Below are 17910 nucleotides of genomic sequence, written 5' to 3'. Positions count from 1 at the left end.
AGGAGTGAGATAGCTCCCTCAGTCCTGTCCTGCCGATGAAGGGTGGGGATAGAGGAGAGGAAAGAATTCCATTTTCTCCCACTGCTTTTACCCCTGCGGGGGAGGGGAGGTGCATAAGGGTCAGCTCACAGCTCTGTTTTCCTGCCTTTCTCTGCTGGTGAGCTGGCTCTTTGCTTGTGCACTGTTCTGGGGATTTACAATCTGCCTTAACTCCCCCTCCCCCTGCCCTCTCAGAGCCGGGTAGCACCACAGCCAGGAGCGTCCCAAATCTCTGGCATCAGGGCCTGTGGGTGTAAAGTCCAATTCTGCTGCTTTTTGCTGGAGAAGCTGTTAAACTCCTCATCTTGCCTTGTTCAGATATGTGCTTACTTTGTAGAGGGGGTGTGAGTGTTAGTTACACATGTAAGTACATGGTGGGGTGAGTGGTAGGCCACAGCGATGACTACCTCTCATGTAGTTCCAGGGAACCCGGCACTGCCTTTACAATCGTCTGGAGTCTGGAATCTAGACCTGACTTGAGGTCCCTTAAAAAAACACTCCCTCCCTTGCCCTTGTCTTCCCATGTCTCATCACAGGACAGCAGGAGGCACTTGTTCTGTATCCTCAAGTCTGTCCCCTCTTCAAGAGTCCTTCTCCCAAGGCACCAGCCAGTTCAGGATTCTGTGAAGTCTTCTCTGAAGGACTGGACAGGCTCCTAACTTGTCTTCGAGAACGAGTTTCCTCAGTCATTCATTCCCCCAACCAGGTCTCTGAATTACATTTTTCAGAATAACTTAGAAGGACTTCTGGCCAAGATGGAGGCATAGGTAGACACACTGTGCCTCCCTGCACAACCAAAATAAGGACAAACCATTTATAAACAAAAACAACCAGTACCGACAGAAAATTGAACTGTATGGAAGTCCAACAACCAAGGAGTTTAAGTAGCTACACTCATACAGACTGGTAGGAGGGGCCAGTCAGGTGGCCGAGCGGTGGCTGGCAGACCCCGGGCGTGCCAGGCCGATCCAGGGAGGCGGTAGATTGTGGAGAAGCACAGTGCACAAGGCGGCTGGCAGACCTGATGGTCCCACATTTGCACACTGATAAACCAGGTGAAACTGGGGATAGAAACAGACTGTGCAACCCAGGGCCACAGCGCTGGGAAATAAAGCCTCAAAACACCAATTGAAAACATTGTGGGGTTGAGGTGTCGGGGGAGACTCCCAGCCTCACAGGAGAGTTCGCTGGAGAGACCCATGGGTTTGTAGAACATACACAAGCCCACCCACATGAGAATCAGCATCAGAAGGGCCCAGTTTGCTTGGGGAACGTGGGAGAAGTGACTGAAATTCGGCAGAGAGAAGAGCAAGCGCCATTGTTCCCTCTCAGACCCCTCCCCCACATACAGCATCACAACACAGGGACTGGGATGCCCCGCCCTGGTGAACACCTAAGGCTCTGCCCCTCACTGCATAACAAGCACATCAAGACAAAAAAAAAGTCCCAAATGAAAGAGTAGATCAGAGCCCCAGAAAAAATACAACTAAGCAATGAAGAGATAACCAATTTATCAGATGCACAGTTCAAAACACTGATAATCGAGATGCTCACAGAATTGGTTGAATTTGGTTGCAAATTAGATGAAAAAATGAAGGCTTCGCTAAGTGAAATAAAGGAAAATGGACAGGAAACCAATAGTGATGGGAAAGAAACTGGGATTCAAATCAATGGAGTAGACCAGAAGGAAGAAAGAAACACCCAATCAGAAAAAAATGAAGAAACAAGAATTCAAAAAAATGAGGAGAGGCTTAGGACATCTTTAAACATTCGAACATCTGAATTATAGGGGTACCAGAAGGAGAAGAGGAAGACCAACAAATTGAAAACTTATATGAACAAATAATAAAGGGGAACTTCCCCAATCTGGCAAAGGAAATAGACTTTCAGGAAGTCCAGGAAGCTCAGAGAGTCCCAAAGAAGTTGGACCCAAGGAGGAACACACCAAGGCACATCATAATTACATTATTCAATATTAAAGATAAGGAGAGAATCTTGGAAGCAGCAATACAAAAGGAGAGAGTTACCTACAAAGGAATGCCCATAAGACTGTCAGCTGATTTCTCAAAAGAAATCTTACAGGCAAGAAGGGGCTGGAAAGAAGTATTCCAAGTCATAAAAGGCAAGGACCTACATCCAAGACTGCTCTATGCAGCAAAGCTTTCATTTAGAATAGAAGGGCAGATAAAGTGCTTCTCAGACAAGGTCAAGTTAAAGGAGTTCATCATCACCAAGTCCTTATTATATGAAATGTTAAAGGGACTTATCTAAGAAAAAGAAGATCAAAAATATGCACAGTAAAATGACAGCGAACTCACAATTATTAACAACCACACCTAAAACCAAAAGAAACTAAGCAAACAACTAGAACAGGAACAGAACCACAGAAATGAAGATCACATGAATGGTTAGCAACAGGAGAGTGGAAGGAGGAGAGAGGGGGAAAGGTACAGAGAATAAGTAGCATAGATGGTAGGTAGAAAATAGATAGGGGGAGGGTAAGAATAATACGGGAAATGTAGAAGCTAAAGAACCTATGACACATGGACATGAACTAAAGTGGGGGAATGTGCGTGGGAGGGGGTGTGCAGGGGGGAGTGGAGTGAAGGGGGAGGAAATGGCACAACTGTAATAGCACAATCAATAAAATATATTTAAAAATAATTTAAAAAATATGTTGGTTGACTTTAGAGAAAGAAGAAGGGGGGAGAGAAACATCAGTGTGAGAGAGAAGCATCAATTGGTTGCCTCCCATAAGCAACCCAACCGGGAATTGAACCCGCAACCTGGGTATGTGCCCTGACCAGAAACTGAACCCCCAGCCTTTTGGTGTATGAGACTATACTCCAAGCAACTGCAACACATCAGCAAGGGCTCTGGAGTAGGTCTTCCTCACACTTCCCGATGGCTCACCTCCAGTCCTCTTTCCCGTCTGCTGTCTGACTTCCCATCAGTGCCCATCCCCGCACCTGCCCTCTCCTTGTCCCACTTAAGGTGCTGCTGTGCACAGCCGGCTTCTGAAATCCCTTCCCTGTGGGCCAGGGTGCGCTTCTCTCGGTTTATAAATTCAGGCCCCTATTAGGAAACCTGAGACCCGGCCCTGCCCCACCACGAAAAGTGAGTGATGTGGCGAAGCATGGGGCTGAGCTCCAGCCTCACTGGCTTCCTGGGCAGATTCAGCCCTTGTGGCTCCTGCACACACCCCTGCTTCCACGAGAAGGGTCAGGCAGCGCCTGTTTGGGGCTCTGCATTTCCTTTTGTTGTTGTTGTATTTACCATAATTGTGTTTTAAGAATCATGATAAATTATTGAATTGAGTACTCAGTTATTGAATTGAGTTTTTGTTGACTTTGTACCCCCAACACCCACCACACCTGCCACCTCTTCTGAATAAATTCCACTGCATAACCTGCTGATAAGCCAATGTCCATGGCTCAAGGTCAAGGACAGCTTGACCTTGATTGTTTTAATAGCATCTCAGAATACATATCAAAGTCAGAGCATTTATGAGGCTTTGTCAGTGGGTTTAAGGTGGTCTTTCTTTTTTTTAAGATTTTATTTATTTATTTTTAGAGAGGGGGGAAGGGAAGGAGTAAGAGAGGGAGAGAAACATCAATGTGTGGTTGCCTCTCACACGCCCCCTACTGGGGACCTGGCCCGCAACCCAGGCTTCTGCCCTGACTAGGAATGGAACCAGCAACACTTTGGTTCCCAGGCCTGTGCTCAATCCACTGAGCTACACCAGGCAGGGCAAGATGGTCTCTCAATGCAGCAGAGTTGGAGGGTTAGTTCAGACTGGGTAAAGTTCAGGACACTAGAGTTTTCGAGTTTAGGATTGGCGAGCACGGACAGCACCGTGAGGGTTTTGAGTCCAGGGGGTAGGGTATAAAACAGCCACCGATGCTATCTACAGATAGCCACATGATGTTCCTTTGAATGGATTTTTCTAGGAAGTTCCTGGAACACAGTTACTTGGAACTTTCACTTTCCTGGGCAAGAGTTTCTTGAAAGAGCAAAGGAGTGTTCATGTGGACAGTCAGCCGCGAGGGTGCACATGACGTGGGCCTTCAGAATGAAGGGTTCCTCGTGCCCCCAAATCCTCCAGACTTCCAGTCCCACACTTGAAACTGCAGGACCACCGACACCTGCCCAGCTGTGCAATATTTCCAAGAGGTCCCACAGGATGCCTGCATTTGGGTGTGCCCCCATCACCTCTGTTCAAGAGGTGGTTTGGGCCGGAGCCCCTTCCCTCCTCTCCTGACCCCAAGGGGACCTTCCTTTCTGCTCCAGTGCACGTGTGCTCTGGCACGGACGTTCTCCAAACACCGTAACACAAGGCCAGTAAGTAACGCAGGCTCTGGGTGGAGATGGCAGAGAGAGAGATTCGCCTTCACACTGGCCTTGGGGCATTTCCGCTCTGGATGTTCCCAGGCCAAGTGCCGCACTCAAGACCGTTGCTCTTCAGTCTCTTCCTTAGCACCAGGGTCTGCCCTTGCCTTCCCTTATCTTACTCTCCCTCCAACAAAGGGTGAACCACCTCTGTTTGAGACGACAGAGAAAAAAATAAAAACCAAACAAAAAACCTGAAGAACTTCCTGGTTTGCTTAGGTGGAGCAGCTTCAGCTCCCTTTAGTCTTCCCATTAAGGGCAATCTCCTATTAAGGGATTTCATCAAGCTTTTTATTTAGGGATTTCCCCAAAGGAAAGAGAGCTCCCTCCAAACAGAACTCTTATTTGTTTTCTTGGGCACCGACGCTTTCCCCAGCCCATCTGCATCAGTAGGCATTCCATCAGTGGTTTAAATATTAACTTGGACCAGAGGAATCTGTCTTCTTGTAGGTCAGAATGGTCAAAGAACCACAATTTCATATTGCCCAACATAAAAATATGTAAAATACTAAGGTAATGAATTAATTGGAATTACTCTTGGAATTTCTTTCACTCCTATGACTTACCCGAGAATTCTGGCAGCAAGGTGGACCATCATTTCCACAGCTGTCAGCATGACCCGGAGGACAAGAAGGACGAGGGTGTACATGCGGGGCCTGAATGAGGGCAGGCTGCTTCCAGTTCATGGACTAGCATGTCAGGTCAAGGAAATGTCTGTACGAGGAAATCAAACTGGAGTTGAAAACGATCTGATTTCTACTCTAATCAGTGTTCATTTGGAGGTTGGAAAAGGGGGCAGGTAGCGAATAGAAACTGCAGTTGGTGGGGAGACACCAGAAAATCTGGCCCCAGGTCCGTGGGAGAGAATGAGAGCCCAGCACAGACCCTGCACGTCCCGTGAGCCCTAACCCTGGCACAGCTCTAAAGGGCTCTGCACCTGTTAACACCAGGGCAGAAACAAGCAACAGTCCAGGACTGGGTGGGCAGGGCACACAGCTAATAAGTCGTGGAGCCCAACAGTCCAGGGCCCAGCTCTTGGGCACTTAAGCTGTACCCTCTCCCTGTCCCTGGCACACAAACACTCCCTCCTGGGCGTGAGCGGCAGAGGGAAAGATCATCTGTTTTGGGGGGTGTGGGTGTGGAAACGGGCATCCTGGAATATTGGGGTACGTGATCAAGGAAGTGAGTGTAGAGCAACACAGGAGTCCAGAAAACGAGGACTGACCAGAAGGCCCTCAGGAAGGAAGTGGCGTCGGAAAGAGTTCTGAAAGGTGAGCCAGAATTTGCAGGTAGAAAACGCAAGACCGTACGATGTTCCAAGGTGTGATGTGGTGTGTTGAGGGCCTCCCACGTCCGGGCAGGACTGGGTTTAAAGCAAGAGCGGTCGGCAGCAAGACTAGGCTGAGGACAAACGAGGGTCGGCATGTGTGTGTAGGACTTCAGGTGTCCTACTCAGGAGTTCAGATTTTATCCTCGAGTTGAAAAGACCGCTGATGATTTTAATGCAGACCTGAATGTTGGTGGCAGGTTGGGAGTGATGGATGTGGAGGGAGGCTGCAGACACTGGGTTTGCTCTGGAGGCCTTGCAAGTGCTTCAGACCGGAGGTCCCAGGGACAGGATGAAAACACTGGGGGGAGGTCCCCAGAAGCTCCCTTCCACAGGACTGCTCACCGGTGCGGCTCCAGGCAAGGGGCAGGTCAAGAATGACTTGGAGGTTTCTAGTTGGGACAGCTGAGTGAAAGGAAGAAGGAAACGTAGGAGTGGATGTTATCCAAAGTGACATCTTTGCTTCTGCACAGTGGTTCCACGGGCCGCCTCCCTCCGGGAAGCCCCTTCCTCCGAGCCTGTTTTGGCATGCTGGTTGGGGTCTCACGTCTGGCTTCTGCGTCTCCGCTGAGCCCTTTTGAATGTAAGTTCCATTTCAAGTCCCCTCTGGATACTGACATTGGGTGCCCTTGACTTTGAGAACTCCAGCTCCTGCCGGGCTTGGTCCTCCACTTCCCTGTGCCCTGCGTCGGCTTCAAGAACTCAGCCCAGGGGCCCTGCCTGTCCAGATGAATAAGCAAAGGAAAAAGAGAAGAAAATGGCTTTTGACATGTTAGGCACCAAGGGTCTGTGGGGATATCTGTGCAGCGATTCCCAGTGGGCAGAGGGGAGCGCCTTCCGAAGAGGCAGGGAAGTGTGTTTGGAAGCCAAGCACGGAGCAGAATGGCCAAAATCACTCTGCAAGGGGGTTGTAAATGGGGTAGAAGAAAGGGAAGAAAGACTGAAGGTTGGCCTCTCAGCAATGCCGACATAAATCAGTGAAGGAGAATGAGGAGAGACAGTTACTACGGTCACAGTGGGCAGGGGGAAGCAGGGGTGCCAGAGGCCAGAGGAGGCGAGTGTGAAGAAGGAAGCAGTGAGCATTGGCATAAAACTGTTGCATGAGAGTAATTTTATATAAACGTGAAAACATTAATGCATTCAGTAGTCTTCCACTATGTGACTATGAATACTACGTTGGAAATAGGTTCTTTGCATCATGCCCATAAGGACTTCACAGTTTAGAGAAAAAGATGCCATGAGTAGACAAGGGGACTAAATTGCAGAATGCACAGGAAACTCAGGAGCAAAGTATGGAACACTGGACCCAATGAAGTGCCCTGAATGGTCTTCTGATTTAGTAGATCCAGGTAAGGTCACAAGATAGAGTGACACTTATCCAGCCATAGCTCGTGATACCAAAGCAATGCGCAGGAGAAAAGGAAGGCTCCAGGGTTTTTTTGTTCCCTGCCCAGTAATCACATTCTTCCCAGATGGGGCCTCTGGATCAGCAAATGACACCTCGGTCCCCCCAGTTCTTCAGGCCAGAAGCGTGGGAGGGAGTCACAGCCGATCTTCGTCATTCGCAGTGATGCGCTGTGAAGTCGCCGTGAACACTGAATTTGCGAACCCAGACCCGTTGCTCCTAGGGAAACACAGAGTTAGGCTCTCCCGTCACAACATTTTGGTCAAACGCTTAGTACATAATCTTGTATTGTGTGCATTTCTATTTAAAGACATCTGGTTTTTTTTTAAAACAAATGTTAAGGACTTATTTCTTTTTTGAGAGAGGGGAAGTGAGAGAGAAAGAGAGGGAGAAAACATTGATGTGAGAAACGCCAATCAGTTGCCTCTCGAACGTGCCCTGACCGGGGACCAAACACACAACCCAGGCACGTGCCCTGACCAGTAATCTAACCAGTGACCCTTTGCTTTGCAGAATGACACCCAACCTACTGAACCACACTGGTCAGGGCTGAAGACACCTCGTTTAATATACAGCATAGGACAAAAGCAGGTTTACAGTTGTGAGTACATGAAACAGAGTTTATTCTCATACTATTATGTGTTAATTACTGTATTATTTTCCTTACAGACAATTGTAAACCTACATTTGTCCACCCCTGTACATTGTGGGTTCATTAGCACCAAATAACAGCTCTATAACTCAGGCCTGGATGAGGGATACATTTTCTACGTAAAGCACATGGCAGCCTTCTTGTGCTTAAAAACACTACACATCATGTCGGCCCTCCACTTGGGGGCTGTTTTAAATAGTTAAATCACCAGCACGAAGCACAAAAATGCATAAACTGTGGTACTAAATAGACTGTGACAAGCACAACAGTTTACTGTCCGAGAACTGAGATGAGAATACAGAGTGTCTTCGGATTCAAATTTCCCACCACCGCGCCCTTGTCTTTGAAGGACCACAGCGAGTATCGATGTTGGGGTTACAAATAAGTTTTCACAAGTAGGCAAATTCGAGAATACAGAATGCACGAATAATAAGCAATTGTGTATTTGACTCCATCCACAATCACCAGCCCTACGAGTTTTGTATTGTTCATACCTTTAAAATCTTTCCACTTTTTATCTATACCTTCCCTACCTCCCAACAAACCATCTCCTCTGGCTTCATCTGTATGGTCAGCCTGAAGCAATTCTTGACCCCTTTGATCTATTCTTTCACTGGTGGGAAAAGGGGAGTTTGGAGACGAGAGCTGTGCGAAGAGAGACCACAGATGGGCAGATGTTAAGAGAGGAAGAAATTTAGGTTATAAAGGACTATAAGGACATGCCCTCTTCACAGGCGTGAGAGTGTGTGCTTTCCTTGTCTGTGACACCCTGTTGAGACGGTCACAAGGAGAAGGAAGACGAGAAGAGGCCCCGTATCATTTGGTCACATGCACGTCATCGTTCCAGTAACTGCCCCCACAATCCTATGTGCAGACCCTCTTACTGCCTCTTTTTTCAAAAGAAGACATTTAGGCTTAGGGTGTGTAGTAACTTGCTCACAGTCACATGCAAGGAAAAGAAAAGGGTTCAAGCCCAAGTTCACTCTGGAAGGTCCTGCACCACAGACGCCACACCCTCCCTTGGGGCAGAGGCACCTGCTAGCAGATCACGGTGCCTGGTCTGAACCAAACCTCCGTTCTCTGTGATCTTTGGGCCAATAAAGGACCCCCTCTCTCCTCTTCTCCAATTCTAGAGTTCCATTTGAGAATTTGGGGTGCAACTAGACTTCAGAGTAATGCAAGGGCTGATGGCCTTGTCATTAGGGCCTCGTGGACTTCACTGCCTCGTGCACCATAACGGAGACCTCCGGAGATGATTGGGCAAAGGGAAAAAGCTTCCAGATACCCAACTTAGGAATCATTCTCTACATGTGACATTTCGTTTGCTTATCGGGACAAATGTAACATCTACTGATGAGGCATGAATCTTCATTTTCGGAAGGAAAACAGCTGTCCCACATTCTCACACCTGCCCACCAGCCTCTGGGCCTCAGGGACCGCAGTGAGCCACCTGACCAGTTTGTCCCTGAGACCAGGCTTTGTGACTTTGGCTTTGAAGTGGAGTAAATACCTTCTCCCTTGAGACAGGGAGCCAGCGAGCCAAGGCTCAGACCTCGCCTGCCCTGAGGAATTGAAGTGGATTGTGCAACACGGCTCTGTTTCATGCCAAGAGAACCCCGTGAAGAAATGGCTTTGAAACCCTTTTCTCTATCAGTGCGGGGTGACTTTTGCCCCATGAGGTTATCATCATAGTCAAGCAGCTTCCCCCCGTCCCTGTTCACCCCTGCCCCTCATGTCCACACAGCAAAGAACACTTTGAACTGTGTTTGTTGCACCTCGGCTCAGGGCTGCCCTGACTTTGGACCTGGGCCACCCTGTGATCAGAGCACAGGGCTGGCCTCCCTGCTCCCCTCACCGTGACTGCTCCCCACAAACGCAGCTTTCTGTTGCTCAGAGTAAAAACAAGGCAGTTAGCACCACAGCTTGATGTGGGCTGCACTGGGAGGAACGAAAGACATGAAGAGACTGCTTAATGGGGAGGAGAAACGATGCGTATTTGTATACTGCTCCGTCTCCGTCCTCCAGTTTGCCTTCTCATCCTGAATAAATCCACTGAGACCTGCACTGGGAGTGGCGAGCCATGTGCCCCGACAATGTGGCCCTGTCACAGCGAACAGCCCTTCCTGCTCAAGTTCAGAGTCAAGAGCTAATTGAACTCACTGTGTTTTTCACGAGTTGCCCCCAGGGGTAGACACCTGAAGAATGTGGGTCCTTTCCCAAAGCAGAGCGGTGAGTTTTAGCACAGAGAAGCGAAAAGGCCTTTATAACCGAGAGGCAGGTGGCTTTATGACACCTCCTTCTTTTCCAGCTCATCAAGGCTGCCCCTGTGAGGTCACCTGTTTGCAAGCTGAGGGAGGCACCTGCCCCAGGGCTGCCTGCGACAGTGAATGTCCACAACCACCGAAATAACAGTCATTTTCTCCCTGGAGGTCCGAAAGCATCACCACCGAGAGTCAGAGGATGAGAGAGAATTGAGGGGCAGAAATATCTCCAGGACGGCGGTTGCTTCTCCCACACCGGAAGTCATTTTGTGTCGTTGCTCCTCAGGCCAGTTCTACCCGGGCCAGCTGCAAAGTGGGCCATGCCGACACCCCTGTTCCTCACTCTTCTTTCCCCTTCCATTCCTCACCTTGATACCTGCGTGGGTGCTCACCTCCCAGTCTGGGTCCTCCTTCATCCCCCAGTGTCCTGAGTGCCACCCAGAGCCAGGAAAGCCAGACCTACTGCAGAAGTTAGGTTTTCTTCATCTTTGGTGGGGAGGGAGGAGGGTTCAAGCAAGGAGCTGGGCGATGGGCTTCATTGCATAAACACGGGCTGGTCTTCTGGCTAATCTCCATTTTTTCTTCCTTTGCCCATCCTGGTGCTCCAAGAGTCTTAACCACAGACACTTGGGGTAAGCCACAGAAGATTGCTTAGGACGCAGGACTTCCCTGAGAAGAATGAACCTGTTTGAGTCTCTCTCACAGAAGGCTAGTATCTGTGCGAGGCTCTAAGGAGGTCATGGTCACAAAATCAGGGCCCCAGACCAGTGGTGCTGCAGATGACACGGAGAGACACTACTTCCTGGAAGGTGCAGCGTGGGCTGTGAAACTGCTAAGTGGCCAACCGGACATCAATATCCCTTTCAGTCTCGTTGATGCTTTTTCCTGGAACGCTCAGGCATAAAGTGTTCCCTGAAACAATAAAAAGATCATTTACCCACAGCCGGCTCCATCTCTCTCTGTCTTTACTCTGTGCTTTTCCCTGACGCCGTCCGTTCCCAGAACTCTAAGAGCCCTTTTGTCTCTTTCGGTTGGCGTTTCTTGGCTGACTGCCTCTCTCTTACATGCTCTTCCCTTTTCCTTTTGATGATTGACTCTTAGCCTCATTTCAGCGTCTGGAACTGAGTAAGCAAAGCCTCTGGGCCCTACACTATAATTCTAAATTTCGCTGTAAATACAAATGCATTGTGTTCACAGATTGGACTAACTTTAAAGCCCGAATACATCTTAGATTTTGTGTCCAATCTAGGCATTGATCAGAGGCTTCTGTGTAGACCAGACACTGTGCTGGCCAAAGGAGGCACACAATGGCTAAGAAATGGTGTTCGCCCCTCAAGAATTCACTTGTTGGGGAAACACACACACAGTAGCTAATGAATTTAAATATGGCAACCCAGTGATGGCCAGTGATGATCCAATGACTTACTAATGACCACCCGTGTGATAAATGCCAGAGCAATGAGGTCATATGCCCGGGGGCCAAAGAGGAAGGAGTGGGTGACTCTGTGCTGGGTTGCCCCATGAGGTGAGCCTGGGTGGATGAGGTGGCATTTGTGTTGGGCTCTAGGGGATGAAGGATTTCAGCCAGACAAGATGAGGGATGAGGTTTTTCAGAAAGAAGAAAGAGCATCTGTTCATTCGTTGAACGAATAGGTATGAGGCCCTCGTTGTGAGGCAGAAGGTGTGCAAAAAGAGGGAGGGACTCAGCCCTCACGGAGCATGGCAGCGTGCAGTGTGGGCACGTGCACAATGCAAGACAACATGACGAGTGTATGTTTTTTATAATGACTATGTATTATGGAAAATTTCAAGCACACGTGAAAATAGAGTAGTCAGACACAGCTCTGTGTGTCTGCCATCCAGATTCAACAAGGATCAACTGCTTCTTGTGTCCTCTGTACATTCACCCATTACACCAACCCGCAGCCTCAGGTGTCCATTGGTTGGCAAACGTCTGGCATCATATTGTTTCATCCTTAGTGTTTCAGTCATGGGACGGTTTGAGGTGTGGAAATAAAGGTAGTGTCATGGGACTGGGAGGTAGGGTTTGTGGGCGGGGAATGAAGGGAGGAAAGTATGGCTGAGGCTGCCAGTCGCTGCTCCCCAACATCCATCCATGTCTACTGTTGTTTTTATTAAACCAACTCCTGTATCATTCGGGATGATGATATACCCATCCTGCCTTGCAGCTAGTGATGGTCATGTGACTATGTTCTCACCAGCACATCCTAAGTGAAAGTTGTTGAGAAGGCCTTCTAGAAGGCTTCTTAAAGAGGGCCAGAAATCTAAAGAAGACTTCTATTCTTCTTACTTTTCTTTTTTTTTTTTTAAAGGTGGATTTGGTGTCTGGAGTCCCAGCAGCCATGCTGGGCCTTGTAATCACCCTGATGTTGGCAGCCAAGTGTTGAGGATGGAAGAAGAGCTTTAGGGTGCCTCATCCAGAGTTCCTTAACATGGTACAATATATCATTGTGTGTTTAGGCCACTATTGTTTAAGTTTTCTATCATATACAGTTGAACCTGATCCCAACAGAAGATAAAGCGAGTTTTTTCTAGACAAAGCTGTGTCATCTAAGAAGCAGGCTCAGAATGTTCCCCAAATTCCAAGCCAATGGTGGACAAGAAGAAAATGAAATAATCTGTCAATAACCCTGCTCATCTCAGTTATCCATGCCTGGGGTAGGATCAAGACGTACCCATTTAACTAGCAGGAGCTAGCTGAGGTGGCTTGGTATCTTAGAAGAATTTTTTTCTCTTTTTGCTTCTCCAGATGCTTCCACCATCCCAATACCACCTTGTCATTCCCTAACTTGATTCAAAGAAGCAAGAGGTAGCCTTACCAGAAGCTAACAAAATATCGTGTAATTATACCTATTGATTCTCGAGTGGCCTATTGAACTGTAGAGTAGGTACCTGTGAGCCACAGGTGTTTTTTGGAATGGGGCTCATGCCAAACATCCACAGGCTGACCCATGAGCACTCCTGTGCCAGGTGGTAGGTACTGCTCGAGGGAGGGCAGGCCTAATTTGGGAAGAGGCCGTCAACCACCCAATGAGCACATGGGTATTAGGATGTTGTCGTGGTTCAGCAGGACAGGGGAGAGAGCAGGCTTGAGTTCAGGGCATCAGTGAAGGTGCTTCTGTGTTTCAGCTCTGGCCAAAGTGCTGTCCTGCCACTTCGGGCTCCCAGGGAGTTGGTTTCATTTTATCTTCAACCTTTTGTGATGGGTAACTTCATGTGTCAACTACAAGCACTCATCTAGACATCCTCGGGAAGGCACCTTTTCAATGAGATTAACATTTAAAGCAGTGGACTTGGAGTAAAGCAGATTACCCTGCGCAAGGTGGGTGAGCCTCATCTAATCAGTTGAAGATATTCAGAGAAAAGACTGAGGTCCCCCTAGAAAGGAAGAATTTTGTTCCCAGGTAGCCTTCTAATGGAAACATCAACTCCTGTTAGAATTTCTGACCCACTGGTCTGTCCTGGAGATTTCAAACTTACCAGGTCTCACAATCAAGTGAGCAAATTCCTTAAAATAAATCTCTTCCTAAATATTCACATATATATCTCCTATCGGTTCTGTTTCTATGGAAACCTCCAACTACTATGCCTTCTGATAAGAAAGGAAACTAAAGGCTGAAGCAGTGTTTCACTGATACTGTTGGGTTCTGTTCTGCCAGACCCGAGAGGCTAGGTGACTGGCAGTACCCACCACCAGTGCACAGCCTCTGCGTGCAGAAACTCAATACATACGGAGCTCAGTGCATAACCGTGGTGGCGACTCACTGACCTGTTGACCTCAAGTGCGTCACTTCACTGAGCTCAGCCTCAGTTTTCTCATCTATAACATGTGGATTATATTATTCTTTTCATAAAGAAAAATACTGTCCTCGTGGGAATTGAAAGGAATAACACGTGTAAAGTTTTTACCACAGTGCATGGCAAAATGGAAAGGCCCCACCAATTCCTCGGACTAGCTCTGCAAGCGTTTATACTTAACCAATGACATTTGCTGGGCTGACGAGGGAGGGACTGATGGAGGTCCCTCTGGAAAGCGTGTAAGGAAGATAGTTGGCTGAAAATGGAGTGGAAGAGGCTGAGAAAGAAAAGGAGGAGGGGGAGGACAGCACAAGAGAGGGAAAAAGATACAAAGACCCACCTAGAGGGAAGTGCCCCCACCTGTGATTGGAAGGGAAAGGAAAGGCATCCATCTGAGCCGGAAGGAATGTCAAGAAATTCTGGGGACCCAGCTTCTTGCCTTCACGCAGGTCAAGTACTATTACTTTCACGTCACAGAAAAGCAAAAGAGGCAGAGGAAGCGAAGGATGTTTGGACTCATCCTAAAGGCAATGAACGACAATTGAGTTTTAAGCAGGGGAGTCATAGGGGTCAGCTCACACTTCGGGAGGAGGGCTCTGCTGGCCTCGGAACCACACAGAGGAAGCAGGAAGGCCAGTTAGGGTCAGCGGTCAATCCTGGCATCGCGTAGCCTGGGCTGGGAAGGAAAGCAGGGAGATCATTCAAAGATGTTTTGCAGGCCCAATAAACAGGTATTTATCGTTGAATGAGGACTCAAGCGAGACGGATGACAGTGAATTTAAAGAGATCCCTGCATCCGCTTGAAGTGTGTACGTCTGAAGAAAATGCAGCACGCCGTCAGAATTCCAGCTGAGGCGGGGGCTGCCTTTCATTGAGAGGCTCGGTGAGGTCCGAGCGCATCTGGACCATTCTCTCAGTTTGTTCGTTTTTTTCCCCAGCTGCCACAGACGCAGGCCTTACCTCTGTTTGCAGGGCAGGAACAGGTGCAGGGCAGCCAAGGGAGTATCAGCAAGTTCGGGGTCCCCCGTGCCTGCGGGGAAACAGCGGCTCCGGAGGCTGCGTAATTCCGCAAGCAGCCTCGGGCTAAGCTCCGGGAAGCCCACTGTAACCGCTCACCCCCAGGCAAGGCTACAGAGGGAGGAGGGGCGGAGACGTTTGCAAGGAATGGGCATGGCATCTAAGCCAGTTACAAAGGGAGAGGAAGACGGGAGGACAAGAGGGAGGAAGGAGGGCACCTGAAGCTGGGAGGTGGAGCTGCCCACGAGGCCGCAATGTCCATGCTACGTGGGCATCTGTTATGTGGAGGTGAGGATTCCATGGTCAAGAATATGAGTCACCACACACACATGGCAAAGTCACCGAGGATGACGGCAGCAATGGGGAGGCTGGTACCAGGTGGAGAGGGACAGGATGACTGTGAGTCAGGTGCCAAAGTCTTCAGGCAGGGCCGAGGGACCAGAAGGCCCGCAGACGACAGCAGCGAGGGAGCTGACAGGCAGCCTTGTCCAACACCATCCGCCACAAAGGAGCGGCATTTTTCGAAATGGTGAGCCCAGGACAGCAGAGACACCCAGTGAGTTCCCCGCCTCATGGCGCCCCGTGAGACAAATAGCAGTGCCCTCTGCAGTGGGGGGCAGGGTGGGATGGTTCGTGGGGAGCAGCAGGGGTTTGGGGAAATGGCCCTGGGCCTCTCGGAAGGTACCTGTGGATGTGAGTCTAGGACCCAGGCTTGCATGGCATCTTACAACAAAAAAAATTTAGGAACTCTGAAATTTTGGTCTCCTCCCCCTCAGCCCTGGCCTTCTCGTCTGCCTGTAACAAAAGGACGGCTTAATCCCTTTCTCCTCTCCCTACACCGTTGTGCTCCAAGGGGAGGGATCACCCCAGAGCAGGGCTGGGCAGAGCCCCTACTGGCTTGGACTTGCCGGGCTGTGCCAGCCCGTTCCCTCTGTGCCTCTTTACTATGGTGAAGCTGGCCTCTCTGATCAACACCGTGAAAGTGTCCAAGCCGCTTTTGTGTTTCCTCTCTTGCTAAGAGACTCTTGGCCCCAAACCTCCCGGCTGTCTCTAAACTCTCTGTAAGTCAAAGCCAACAGTACTTCTCATCCTTGTGTCACGGAGAAGTGGGTTCAAGTTGAATGACGTTGCAGCCACCTCCCGGGAGGAAAGCTTGCCAGCTCATGACTTGCTCCTTCTTTGCGAACTGGACTCACCGCTAGACGGGAAAGTGGTTTCCTGTAATGAGCAACAAAACCCCCGAGGGTGCCCTTGCCCTGGGGAGTCCTTTTCCCACTCAGCCCAGGCGGGAGGCGGGAAGGAAGCTAAGACGCTGGCTTGAGTAATGTTGGAAGGTCCCTGGGGACTCCAGAGGGAGATGGGATATTTATGGCAGGTTTGGGTCACAGCTGGTCTGGTGGGGCCTGAGATGCAGCGTGAGGGAAGAATGTGGCAGCGAGACAGGGTGGAGAGACAGGGGACCCTCTTCTTAGGGAGGTCGGACCCCAGCACGTGGCCTTTTGCTAATGTGAACCGGTGGCTAGATTAATCTTCTTCCCGGTATTCAAACGTCTGAGATTCGAACAGCGACACAGTTAGGGCCTTTAATGTTCAAGTCTGTCCTGTCCTCAGATTCTCCCACACGCGGTCCGTGCTATTTCGTCACTTCATTGTTCTCTTGGGCCCTGCCCCTTAGAGCTATTTTTGCTAACTGAGCATTCTGCTGCCAGTGAACTTGAAAATGTTTTGTTACTTTTGTAAAGTTTCCTCATCTCAGCTTTTATATTCCTTTAAATGTGCTGGCCCTGGCCAGGTGGCTCGCTGGTTGGAGCATTGACCCATACGCCAAAAGGTCCTGGGTTCGATGCCTGGTGCATTTGGGAGGCAACCAATTGATGTTTCTCTCTCACATCGATGTTTCTCTCTCTCTCTCTCTCTCTCTCTCTCATCACTAAGTATACTTCAGGTGAGGATTTAAAAAGGAATGTGTTCTTCCCCTACCACAACAGCCATGAATATTTCAGGCCACAGATGTTTCAGAACCCAAAGTCCACCATGGAACAGACAATGAAGCTGACTCACATGCGTCCCCGGCTGGGAGGGCTCTGAACGCCCCTTGCACCCTATGTTCTGGGAACTTCCTGGTGGAAGGACATTACTAACTAATTCTCACTCATCTTTAAGCAAAAGCATGGAGTAATGGTCCATAATATTGACCTTGTTATGGAACAGACTGAGTGAGGTTGCTGAATGATATAAAAGACTCCCCCTTTTTCTCCAGGGGTTCCTCCCCACCCACTGGGTTCATTTTGCCCGCTGCCTGAGGACAGATACCTCTTAATGCCAGAGATCAGTGAAAAGGAAAGGAATTTATTATTCATTTGAAAGAATACAAACTAAAGTTCTCCACAAATGCACACAGTCCTCCCGGCACCCTCCACATGGCAAAAGGCAGCACTTCCAAAGCCTCATGGTCCCAACTGAGACACCCAAGCCGCATGGCCCTAAACAGACGTGTGATCCCAAAAAGAGAGACACCCAATGGCTGCTGCGCCTCTATGCAAACCCCAGCACCGATCTTCCTCTGCAGCCTCATTTCCGGCTCCTCCCACAATTGGCCACAGCTGCCAGCATCCCGGGCAGGTGTGGCCCTGTGATGTGGAGCCAATCACCTCCAAGCTCTCCTGGACCCTGTTACAAGTCCCTGTTTGCGGCCCCCTCTTGGCTGCACCCTGTCAGACCTGAACTGTCTGGTTGTACCCCAAACATACCCCATTTCCAGCGGAAGGCTCCTGGAAGCTTCACTTCCGGTGACTGGAGCTGTTAAAACCCGACGCCAGGATGAGATGGGAGCCACAGAGCCCAGGCTCCTCCCTTCAGCTAGGAGACAGCTTTGTGCTTCGCAGTCTCCTTTGGGGGGTGGGAGGAGGGGGGGTCTGGAAGGTAGTGTCTTCATCAACATCGAAGTGAAGATTTCACCTTGTAAGGGCGGATTTTTGATGACGCTACACAAGGATGTTAA

The sequence above is a fragment of the Phyllostomus hastatus genome, unplaced genomic scaffold (assembly GCF_019186645.2).
Source record: "Phyllostomus hastatus isolate PE091 unplaced genomic scaffold, TTU_PhHast_1.1 phas_contig_148, whole genome shotgun sequence".
Taxonomy (NCBI): domain Eukaryota; kingdom Metazoa; phylum Chordata; class Mammalia; order Chiroptera; family Phyllostomidae; genus Phyllostomus; species Phyllostomus hastatus.
Note: the sequence above shows the minus strand (reverse complement) of the source record.